The 12,690-nt window shown below is 44.2% G+C and overlaps 1 protein-coding gene and 1 non-coding gene across 2 annotated transcripts in view; both read left to right on the forward strand.

Moving 5' to 3' along the window:
* Window positions 1-3,697: 3,697 nt before the first annotated feature.
* LOC116890364 lies at window positions 3,698-3,801 on the forward strand. Its single transcript, XR_004386582.1, has one exon. It is a non-coding gene; the product is annotated as a U6 spliceosomal RNA (small nuclear RNA).
* A 7,827-nt stretch (window positions 3,802-11,628) lies between these two features.
* The window catches only part of Ipp (intracisternal A particle-promoted polypeptide), a 38,015-nt gene continuing 36,953 nt past the window's right edge, over window positions 11,629-12,690 (forward strand). Inside the window, exon 1 of the mRNA XM_032899678.1 lies at window positions 11,629-11,743. The gene's annotated coding sequence lies outside the window, so the exon portion shown is untranslated. The remainder of the gene's footprint in view (window positions 11,744-12,690) is intronic.

Consider the following 12,690-nt stretch of genomic DNA (forward strand, 5'->3'; position numbering starts at 1 on the left):
CTGGGACTGTGAAAGGTAGCCTAGTTCCTGGTTGAGCTAAGGCTAGAAACCCAGTGACCCTGAAGGGATTGTAGGCGTCTCCTGACTCCCGGGCACCAGGCCCCTGTCTCTGGGCTGCAGCCATCCACAGATTTGTGACCATTAGTCATGTAGGGGCAACGCCCAAGCCCCTTCACAGGTAGAGGTGAGACCTACTATCATGTAGACTTAAGACAGATCTCCATTATAATGAGGTGCCTAAAGGCCTAGAGGCTTAGGTATCTCCTTCCCAGACACTCTTCCCGGCAAAAGGTATTTAATCTCAGACTCACCTAGAGAAGTGGGGTGTGGTTTTACCCATCCACTTACCGCCATGACAATAAATGCCTTAAAACCATGGACCGCCTCTTCTCATCTGGCTCCAACGTGGGGAGCCATGGAGAAGGCCTTGGCCTATGGAGCCACAGTCTAATCTCCTGCAGAAGGTCTCTCTGTGCTCCCAGCCATGGTTGCCACCCAGCCCAAGCCCAAGCCTGCAGCTGACAAGCCAAGGACTCCCCCGAGGGACCAGCCTGAGCTTCCCCTAATTCTCCCCAACCTGCCCCCCCAGATCCCCCCTCTTCCCCCGCTATATCCAGCCCTCGGGTCCCCACCCCATTCTCAGCTCTTCCATGGCTCCCCGTGGCGCCTGTATGTCTGAGAGCCTGAGAACCAGATGGCCCCAGTCTCCTTGCAAGCCCAGAGACCCCTGAGCCAGCTCTGGCTGTCCCATGCCTGAGACTGCACTTCCCTACCCCCAGTGTTGGCTTGGGGTAAGCACAGTCAAACTTCTGCATCCTGCCTCACAAGCAGCCATGCCCTGTGGCAGAGCAGACACAGAACCCCACTAACCATACATCTGCCTACAGAAACAAACTTGGGTCTTCTTATAAGAGCAGTATTAAGTACTGAGCCATCTCTCCAGCTCCCTTTGGGAGCCCTTTTGTTCCTTTGTTTGTTTGACTTGTAGCATTGTGACTCAAACCTAGGGCCTCATGCACAAAAGGCAAGGTCACTATCAGCTAAGCTATTCCCAGCCACCTTCTTCTTCCTTTTCTTTTTCTTTTCTTTTTCCTTTTCTTTTAAGGAATAAAGGCTGGGAACAGTGAGATGACTTATGGGGTAAAGGTGCTTTCTACACAAGTCTGGCAGAACTATGGAAAGGTGGAAGGGGAGAATGAACTCCAGAGTTGCCCTCAGACCACCACACATGCACCATGGCACATGTGTTGACCCCCCCCAACCCATACTAACTTTTTTTAGTATAGAATAGAGTTTATTTAGAGCATGGGGAGGGGAGTTAAGAGGGTAGTAGAGGCAGAGGCAGAGAAAGGAGAGCGAGAGAGAGAGAGAGAGAGAGAGAGAGAGAGAGAGAGAGAGAGAGAGAGAGAGAGCAGGCCATGAGCATATGGAGAGGAGGGGGTAAGGGAATGGGGAGAGTGGGAGCAGGAGAGGAGCAAGAGAGCAAGAGAGAACAAGAGAACAGGAGCTAATTTTTTTTTAAGTTCAAGAAATAGGGTCTCACTATGTTTCTCATGCTGGTTCCAAACTCCTAGTCCCAGGCAATTCCTTGCATCAACTCCTGAATAGCTATGGGACTATAGGTGCATACCCCATGCCCATCCCTTCCTTTTCTTTTCTTCTTCTTCTTCTTCTTCTTCTTCTTCTTCTTCTTCTTCTTCTTCTTCTTCTTCTTCTTCTTCTTCTTCTTCTTCTTCTTCTTCTTCTCCTTCTTCTTCTTCTCCTTCTTCTTCTTCTTCTTCTTCTTCTTCTTCTTCTTCTTCTTCTTCTTCTTCTTCTTCTTCTTCTTCTTCTTCTTCTTCTTCTTCTCTTCTTCTTCTTTCTCCTCCTCCTCCTCCTCCTCTTCCTCCTCCTCTTCTTCTTCTTCTTCTTCTTCTTCTTCTTCTTCTTCTTCTTCTTCTTCTTTGGTTCGATTGTTTGTTTTCTGGGACAGGGTTTCTCTGTATAGCCCTGGCAGTCCTGGAACTCACTCTCCAAAGTGCTAGGATTAAAAACGTGTGCCACCACTGCCTGGCTCACTGCCTGTTTTCTTAAAAGTCTAGGCCATTGATTTGAGACATTTCCTCTTAACTAACATACACATTTAGTGCTAGAAGCTTTTTTTTTTTAAAAGATTTTTATTTATTATATGTGAGTACACTGTAGCTGTCTTCAGACACACCAGAAGAGGGCATCAGATCCCATTACAGATGGTTGTGAGCCACCATGTGGTTGCTGGGATTTGAACTCAGGACCTCTGGAAGAGCAGCCGGTGCTCTTAACCACTGAGCCATCCCTCCAGCCCAGTGCTATAAGCTTTTACCTGAATCTCGCCTATAGATACATTGAGCTTTGAGGTTTTGTTTTGTTTTTAAGTAAAGATTATTATTGATATTTTTAAAGATTTATATATTACTTTTACTTTATGCGTGCTAGCATTTTGCCTACACTTAGGTATGTGCACAATGTGTGTGCCTGGTTCCCACAAAGGCCATGAAAAGGTATAGGATTTCATGTGTCTCACGGTTACTACTGATGTGATAAAACACCATGACCAAAGCAACTTGGGGAGCAAAGTGTTTATTCAGCTTACATTTCCACAAGGCAGTTCATTATCAGAGGAGACCAGAGAAGGAGGAACTCAAGCAGGGCAGAAACCTAGAGGCAGGAGAAGATGCAGAAGCCATGGAGGAGTGCTGCTTACTGGCTTGTTCAGCCTGCTTTCTCATAGAATTCAGGACTACCAGTGTAGGAATGGCACCACCCACAATGGGCTGGGTCCTCCCCCATTGATCACTAATTGAGAGAATGCCTTATAGCTGGATCTCATGGAGGTATTTCCTCAACTGGGGCTCCTTCCTCGCTGATGGGTCTAGCTTATGTTGACTCAAGCTGACACACAAAACTAGCCAATACGCCATGTGTGCTACCACGTTAGGTTCTAGGTCCTCTGCAAGGACAGCAAGTGTTCTTAACCCTTGAGCCACTGGTGCAGCCCTGAGTGCTCAAGTTTTACTTTAATACAATACAAACTATTTCCTAATTCCTTATTGAATTCTTCATTGAACCATGTGTAGTTTGAAAATGTGTTAGTTGATAGTTGAGGGTTTTGCATGGTAGTTTTCTGCTTCTGTTTAGTCTTATTTGTACTCACAGATCATATTGTAGAAATCCTTTCATATTCATTGAGACTTGTCTTTAATTTTTTTTTTTTTTTTTTTTTTGGAGCTGGGGACGGAACCCAGGGCCTTGCGCTTGCTAGGCAAGTGCTCTACCACTGAGCTAAATCCCCAACCCCGAGACTTGTCTTTAAAGCCTACAATATAGTCTCTATTACTAAATCTTCTACTGTGTTCTTGAAAACAATATTTATTAGGCTGAGAATGTAGATCAGTTCACAGCCTGTCTAGCATGTGTGAAGCTCTGGGCTCACCCTCTGCTTTGTGTACACTCAGCATAGGGCATGGTTTTACATGCTTGGGACCTCAGCACTTGGGAGGGGGAGGCCTGAAGGTTATCAAGGGCATCTTGGGTATAGAGAAAGTTTAAAAAAAAAAATAGCCAAGCATGGGGTGATGCATGCCTTTAATCCCAGCACTCGAGAGGCAGAGGCAGGCAGGTCTCTGTGAGCTCCAGGATAGCCAGGGCTACACAGAAAAACCCTGTCCCAAAATAAAGAGTGCTAGCTTCAGTGGCACATATCCTAAGATTGGAACAATACAGAGATTAGCACGGCTCCTGCGTGAGAATGACACGCAAATTTGTGAAGCGTTCCTCTTTTTTGCCTAGCCCTGTTGTATTTGTATTAAAGATTTGTACACATTTGTATAATAATCTGTACCTTGAGGTATTTGGTACTGTTAGAGGAAAACCTTTGGATTCAGGTCTTCTTGCTGTTTTTATATCATTGCTTTCTTTAAATAAATCCTAGCAGTGTGATCCAAATCCTATTGCAGTTGTATAAAGAAACACAATTTTGTATTTATATAAAATATCTCATTTTTAATAATAAATAAATAAGCATGTTATATATTTATTCTTGATGCTGAATTAGGGTTTTCTAAGTGTCATTTATGTAATAAGGCTGATAGTGTCATTCAAGGATTCCAGTGTGATACACATATTAATAAGGTCAGAGACTGACAGGTTTTCTGATATAGGATAGCAGATGGCATCTAGCTTATGCCTGTAGCTCTTATTGTTTATCACTCTTTTTTGACCAGGTTATTATATGATTGGTCCCCACCTGCGCTTACAGGCATCTGTATTTGTAGCGACTATTTTTCTGAGTTGCTAATCCTCTCCATGACTCCTTTCAGTTGGTTTCTATGGCTACGACTTCAGCTTAACTGATTTCCAGGGTCCAATTTGCCATCAATTCCATCTAATACATTCTTTTCTTTTTCTTCCATTTTCCTCTCTCTGGTTTTCTGTTTGTTCCTTTTTATGGGGGTGGAGACCAAACCTGGAGCCCGTCCTGTACTAGCCAAGCACTCTACCCTTGAGCTATCTCACCAGTCTTGGCACCTGGTTTTAGGAGTCAGTTTTAATAATCTCTTTGTTTATGTTCACCATGACTTAGGTGTAGTGCATGCCAGACAAGCACCCGACCTCTGAGCTACATCCTTCCTTAGCTTTCTAGTTTTGCTCGATTTGACACGAAGTTTTGCCAGGTTGCCCAGAAGTGGCCTAGAATTTATTCTGCACCATAAGCTGGAAGTGAACTTGTGATTCTCTCCCTTTGCCTCCTGTGTAGCCTGTGTTACAGGCACATGTTATCAGTCCAGATTCATCATCTACCCTCTTGAAAGTTATGAAATGAAAATTTGACTTATTGGTAAAGTGCCTGCTGTGTAAGCACCAGGACTCAATTCCATTCCTGGTACCCACATAAAAAGCTGGGTGAGGCGCTGCGTGTGTGTAGCCCTAGTGCTTAGGATCCCTGAAGCTTGCTAGCCAGCCAGTTTAGCCGATTGGCTCACTGAGAGAACCTGTCTCAACAAATAAGGTGGAGAGGTAGAGGAAGACCTGTGACGTGACTTCTGGCTTCCACATATGTATGCATGGGTGAACACACCTGTGTAATAAATAGACACATGTGCACACACAAATACACACAGACACTGACTATGCAAAAGAAGAAGAAGAAGGAGGAGGAGGAGGAGGAGGAGGAGAAGAGGAAGAAGAAGAAGAAGAAGAAGAGGAAGAAGAAGCGGCAGCGGAAGAGGAAGAGGAAGAGGAAGAGGATTAAAAAGGAACAAAAGGGGCTCATACCACAGAAAAGAGACCTTAAAATTTCTTTTAACTGATGCCTGGTGGTACTAGTGGTTTCTTTAATCTCAGCATTAGGGAGGCAGAGGCAGACAGATCTCTGAGTTTGAAGCCAGCCTGGTCTGTAGAGCAAGTTCCAGGACAGCCAGAGCTACACAGAGAAACACTGTCTCAAAAAACAAAACAAAAAAAAATAGTTTTAAAATTGAACTATTTAAAAATACTGCTTATGGGTCAGCTCGGTAGATAAAGGTGCTTGCCATCAAACCTGATCACCTTTGTTTCATCTGAACCCCACTAGTGGAAGGAGAGAAGGTACTCCCAAGGCTGTCTTCTGATCACACACGTGCTGTGATATGAGCACCCCCTCATATACACTCCCCCCAAAAAGTGTAATTTTAAAAAATAAAAAAATATATTGTTATTATATAATTTTCATTTTATAGTTTGTCATGCATAATTTATACAAAATGAATATACATGTATATTCGGATGGCATTTAACATATCTTATTGATGGGGTGTAGAATAAGTCAGATGAGCCTATATTCTCCCGCGTGTATACTTTTCCTCTCCTACTATCAAAAGCCTTCGTGGTTTTCAGTGTGTTTAGGACAGTTGCTTTTTGTCCTTAGCTGAAAGAGTGTTAGAATCTCCTGGAAAGTGTTTTAGACCATAATAATAGAGCGTGCCTCACTCTAAACAAAGAGTCAGCAGCTCTGGCGGATAAGCACAATGCAGTTGAAAAGGCCAGGTGACTCTAATAGGTAGCCAAGGCTGAGAACCGGTGTTCATGCGATCGAACTCAATTGTCTTTGGAAAGCACTTGTGGGGAGAAAAAGGCTCCTTTGGAAAAAAATATCCTGTTTGGGGTGGGTTTTCTGACAAAGCCCAACTTCCTGGAAATACAGGAACTGGCCTGTAGAAGGAATATAATCTAGATCACAAAATAGCCAGGCAACATCCACCTCTCTCCGGTTAACCAAAGTGAAACTATGACCGTAAAGGTCAAAGCCAGTCTTCTCAGGTGATTCGGAGAGGGCTGAGGTGTAAGGGAAGTAAAGAGAAGGTGGACTGTGAACTTTGCATTCAGTTCTGCTCGAGTGTGCAAATGAGCTACTTCTCCGTGGACTCTGGGTTCACTTCTCCAATGAGTACACACAATGACTCTGCAGAGTACGTCTGGGCTGAGCACCCAACACAAACAGATGGGACTGTGGATAATTTGCTGACTGTTGCTTTCCTGAAATTTCTTTCTCTAGGACACCACCTCATTATTTCTTTTCCCCTCTGCATTTCAGGGTGACACATTTTCTGGCTAATTAAAACCATTTTGCTCTGCATCTGATAGTTCTATAGCAAATTTCCCATCCAAGCTGGAAAGCCAGCTCTTTTACGTGTAATTATTTTGGTTTTGTTTTTTTTTAAAAGACATCATTATTTTCATGTTGCTGGAGCAAGAGTTCACTGGTTAGGAGCACTAAGTGCTCTTGTGCCCCTTCAGTGCTAAGATTACAAATATGCACTGTCATGTCCTGGCTTAAGCAAGCTTTTATTTTCCATTAAGTTTTCTTCCAGGCTCAGCACTTTCAGACTATCTCATTTAAGGAAAAGGGAGAGAAAGAGAGCACTTCACTTTTGACTCATACATTTTCACTCGAACTTTTGTGAAATAGGTTAATTGGAAAGTCTTTTGTTGAAGTTAGGCCCTGGTCCCAGATATAAGACTCATACTCAGAACATATTTACAAATATCTTGGCCATATAGCTAGGTTCCTCTCTTTTTTCTTTTTTCTTTTTCTTTTTCTTTTTTTTTTTTTTCGGACTGGGGACCGAACCCAGGGCCTTGCGCTTGCTAGGCTCAGTGCTCTACCACTGAGCTAAATCCCCAACCCCCTGAAATATCTTTTAATTGTTAATTTTCATTTTAGTTTTAAAATGTGTCCTTTTAGATTTAGTCATTTATTTTTATATTTATGAATGTTTTGTCTGCTTAGATGTATGTGCATCACATGTACGCCTGGCACCCCTGGAAGTAAGAAGAGGGTATAGGGTCCCCTGGAACTGAAGTTATAAATGATTGTGAGCTTCCATGTGGGTCCTAGGAACCAAACCTTGGCCCTCAACAAGAACAAGTGCTCTCAATTGCTGAGCCATCTCTCCAGACCTTTATTTCCATGTGTGGGGCTGTGGGGGCAGAAAGGGGAGTTGTATCTCCTAACGCTGAAGTTACAGACAATTGTAAGCTACCTGGCATAGGTGCTGGGAACCGATTCAGGTCTCCTGGAAGATCAACAAATGCTCTTAACCACAGAGCCACCCCCTCTAGCACCCTGAAATATCTTTTTATGCTCCAAGGCCATTACTGGTGTTGAACCAAAATGATACAACAGACAACCAGAAAAGAATTCCCGCTACTCAAAAACGTTGTATTAATCACTGTTGTGTCTCTGTAAGAGAACCACTAAGGAAGAAGGCGTGTATTTTGGCCCACAGTTTTAGAGGTTGGGAGGGTATGGAAAAAGGCCTTCTGTGGTGGTAGGAACTTGTGGTGAAGACTCCTCACATCTTGGTAAATCAAGAAGCAGAGAACACAGACCAAAAACAACCTTCCATGCTTGCCTCTAGTGGCCTACTTCTTCAAAGACCCCAAAGGTTCTACAACCTCTGAAAACAGCACTACTGTCTGGGGACGAAGCATTCAAACGTGTTGTACGGTTCTATCCTCCAAGTGGAGTATCTGTTATCTTTGGATAGCAGTTGTGTCCAGGTGGACCAAAAAAAAAAAAAAAAAAAAAAAAAAAAGACATGGGAGAGTTCTTTCCAGAAATCTCTGGAGACAACCATCTCCTCAGCTCAATAGAATGTGTATTTGTTTATTTGTTTCAAGACAGGGTTTCTCTGTGTAGCCCTGGTTGTCCCAGTACTCACTCTGTAGACCAGGCTGGCCTTGAACTCACGGAGATCCACGTGCCTTTGTCTCTGGAGTGTTGGATTAAAGGCATGTGCCACCACTGTCTATCAGCACCAATAGAATTTTTTTAAAGCAATATTTTGTGAACCCAAGTAAAACAATGATCTTGGCAATTACCTAGACTGCAGTACATGAGTAAAATTATTTAATTTGGGATTCTGGAGAGATAGTTCAGCAGTTAACAGCACTGGCTGCTCTTACAGAACACCAGGGTTTGATTCCCAGCACCCACTTGGTGGCTCAAAACCATCTGCAACTCAGGTCTCCACACCTGATTTATATTTGAGTTCCAGGGTGATCTAACACCTTCTGAGCTACACAAGTGCCCAAATACACAATCATACACACATCCATAAAAATAAAAATTTTAAGTTTTTTTTTCTGGACTTGGGGGCACATACCTTTAATCTCAGCACTTGGGAGGCTGAGATAGGTGGATTTTTGTGAGTTTGCTGCCAGCCTGGCCTACAAATGAGTCCCAGAACAACCAGGGCCTATGAGAACTTATCTCAAACAAACAATTGAAGAGTTTAAAACAAACAAACAAAAAAACAAACAGAAGCTGTCCAAAGGCACTCGATGACGATATAGTGAGATTTGAACCAAGGTCCTCTAACTCTGGCTCCTACTTTTAAATATCTCATTTTATTTCTTTCTGAAGATAAAAGGTGGATGGATTTGAGCAAGAGTAAACACACACACAGCAGGAAGAGTAAAACGTTCACATTTCATGCAATGACGATTGAGCATCTTTCACGAGCCAGCACGAATGTAGTGATACAGAATGTAGGAATGATGGAGAGTTCATGCTTAGATAAACATATTAACAAGAAATAACGGACTGAAGAGATGGCTCCGTGGCTAGGGGCATACACTGCTCTTTCAGAGGACCAGAGTTCAAGTCTTAGCACCTACTGCAAGCAGTTGATACTTGCCTGTAACTCCAGCTCCGGTAGATCGAATGCCTGTGGCCTCCGTAGGCAAGTGCATGCATGTGTGCATGCCCACACAAAGACACATGTAGTACACAGAATTGAAAATCTTGCAGAATACTCCTTTAATCTCAGTGCTCTGGAGGTAGAGGCAGGCAGATCTGAGTTCAAGGCCAGCCTGGTCTACAGAGCAGGTTCCAGGACAGGAACAGGGCTACACAGAAAAACCCTGCTCAAAAAATAAAATAATAATAATAATAAAGCAAATCTTGTAAAATTAGTATATTAGATGACAATAAGTACCACCTGGTTTTATGTCAACGTGACATAAGCTAGAATCATCAGCGAAAGCCTCAGTTAAGAAAATGTCTTCCCTGGGGTTGGGGATTTAGCTCAGCTAGGCCCTGGGTTCGGTCCCCAGCCCCGAAAAAAAAAAAAAAAAAAAAAAAAAAAAAAGAAAAGAAAAAGAAAATGTCTCCCTGGGGCTGGAGAGATGGCTTAGTGGTTAAGAGCACTGACTGTTCTTCCAGAGGTCCTGAGTTCAATTTCCAGCAACCATATGGTGGCTCACAACCATCTGTGATGGGATCTGATGCCCTCTTCTGGTGTGTCTGAAGACAGCTACAGTGGACTTATATACATGAAATAAATAAATCTAAAAATAATAATAATGTGCACAATATTCTGCCTGCCTGTACGCCTGCAAGCCATCCCTCCAACCCAATAAATAAATCTTAAAAAAAAAAAAAGGGGGGGGTTGGGGATTTGGCTCAGTGGTAGAGTGCTTGCCTAGCAACTGCAAGGCCCTGGGTTTAATACCCAGCTCCGAAAAAAAAGAAAAAAAAAAAAAAGAAAGAAAGAAAAGAAAAGAAAAGGTCTCCCTAAGGTGGACTGTAGAGCCTGGAAGGCTCTTTCTTAATTAGTGGTTGATGAGGGAGAGCCCAGACCATTGTGAGTGGTTCCATCTCTGGGATGGTGGTCCTGCGTTCTAATAACAACACAGGTTGAGCAAGCAAGGGGAACAAACCAGTAAACAACACCCCGCCATGGCCTCTGCATCAGCTTCTGCCAAGTTTTCTGCCCTGCTTGAGTTCCTGCCCTCACTGCCTTTGATGAACTGTTATATGGAACTGTGAGTAAAATAAACCCTTCCTTTCCCAATCTGTTTTTTATCATGGTACTTCATGGAAGAAACAGTAGCCTTAAGACAGTAAGTGTCCTGAGGAAAAAATCTGGATGAGAACATGCAGAGAGAGTTCTACAGGATGGTCTCACTGAAAAGGTAAAATCTGAAGAAACAGATCTGAAGAGAACAAAAGGGTAGCTTGCAGAACAGTCTAGAGTGGAAGGTGCCAAAAGGGAGTGTGCTTGCTCATAGGATGGGGAAAAACACCAACAAGAACGCTAGAAAGACCAAACCAGAATGAAGGCATGGGAAAGCCACAGATGAGAGCTGTAGGGAGGTGATGGAGGAGGGGCCCAACAGAGCCTTAAACATTTGTTTTAGGTTTTATTTACTACTCACTTAGTTTTTTATGACTGGTTTGTATATATGTATGTGCACAGTGTGTGTTGTTGTTGGATCTTCTGGATCTCGGGTTACAGATGGCTATAAAGCAACCATGTGGATGCTAGGAATTGAACCTAGGTCCTCTGCAAGATAGCTCTCTCTCTCTCTCTCTCTCTCTCTCTTCTCTTTTTCTTTTTTTTTTTTGGTTTTTTTTTTCGGAGCTGGGGACCGAACCCAGGGCCTTCCGCTTCCTAGGCCAGCGCTCCTACCACTGAGCTAAATCCCCAACCCCCCCCTCTTTTCTCTCTCCTCCCCTCCCCCCTCTCCTTAAGGTTTTTCTAGATGGAGTTTCTCTGTATAACAGTCTGGCTGTCTTAAATCTCACTTTGTAGACCAGGCTATCCTCAAACACACAGACATCCGCCTGCTAATGCCTACAGAATAACGCTGGGATCAAAGGGGTGTGCCGCCACAGTAGCTGGCAAGATAGCTCTTAACTGCTCATCTCTTTCTGGCTCCCCACCACAGAGGCTGTTTTTCACTTGGAGAAAGTGACTTTTGCTCTAAATGAAATGGAAAATCACTGGGGAATTCTGAGCACAGGGATAACATAATCTAACATTTAAAAAAATGCAGCAGCTTTTATTGAGCTGTAATTCACATGCCATAACGTTTACCCTTTTAATGATAGGCATACAATCCAGTGACTTTTTTTTCTTTACTCTGTTTACATAGGCATGTAACTGTTACCACTACCTAATTTTTGAAGAATATATCAAAAGTCACTTTTTTGCAGCTGGGGAACTTTTAGAACCATCCTCCACTGCCAGCGAGCAGCCACCCAGGTCCACCCAGCGGCGCCCGTGGCTGTGAGGAGGCGGGCCCAGAGACGGAGCACGCGCAGTAGAAGGTTCCCGCATCAGCGCAGTAGCTGCGCTTTCAGCGGTCTCAGTCACCTGTCTCCACAGGCTGTCCCCGCCCCCTCCGGTGCCTGCGCGCGCAGAGCATCGGAGGGCGCCGGCGGGAAGGTACGCGGCGGGTAAGCGAGGCCTGCGTACGGTCTGTGTTTCTCACAGGTTGGGAACTTCCTCGTGTCCTCTCCGGACCGGGAAGGGAAAGGGACTGGAGCTTTGGAACGCACCGTACTTTCGCTTTCCTCCTGTCACCTCCGGAGGCGCTCTGACCGTCCAAGTGTTTTCGCCGTCTTGGAGCTTCCTCCAGTCTACGGCGCCGCGGCCTCTGCTCTCCCCAGGGCCAGACCTTGTCCCTGATTTCTGCCGGCTCCAGTCTGAAATTCCTCCCATGCTTGAGCCGTCAATAGCACAGAGATGACTTTCTCCCTCTAGTGTGGACCAGTTTAGGCAGAATTTTAGTTACAGCCTCCGACTCAAGCACAAAGAGTCGCAGTTGTTTTGATGCTCAGCTGGAGTTCTGGCCCCCTTTCTTAATCAACTTTCAGCAGCTCTTGAGAGCGAAATCGAGGCCACCAAAGGTCCTCTTTAGTCCCTCTGATTGTCTCCATCGTTAACCAATAAACTGTATTGAAGTATAGTCCTTAGATCTTTGCTTTTCATGTTTGTATGAACACTCATTTCCCAAGCCACATTTTGCGATGAGGTACTCCGCTTACTGTATTTACTGAGAAAGATGACAAACACTCTGGCTCTCTACTGTCAAAGTGAATATTAAATGAACTGTTTCTTGTAACAGGAGGCATTTGACTTAGTGGCTGTGCTTTAATACCTTGAGTAAGAGACTAATGGAGGTAGCCTGGAGTCACACCGTGTGTGTGTGTGTGTGTGTGTGTGTGTGTGTGTGTGTGTGTGTGTGTGTGTGTGTGTGTGTGTATGTGTACACTCGCCACGTGCGGCGGGGATGGGGTCAGCAGGGGTTTCAGAATCCTCTGCCAGGGAGAAACAAACCAGCAAGTCTGACAACCATGTCATGTTTAATAACATCTATAGGTCGAATTTCCACATAGAGAGA

This window comes from Rattus rattus, chromosome 1 (genome assembly GCF_011064425.1).
Source record: "Rattus rattus isolate New Zealand chromosome 1, Rrattus_CSIRO_v1, whole genome shotgun sequence".
Taxonomy (NCBI): Eukaryota; Metazoa; Chordata; class Mammalia; order Rodentia; family Muridae; genus Rattus; species Rattus rattus.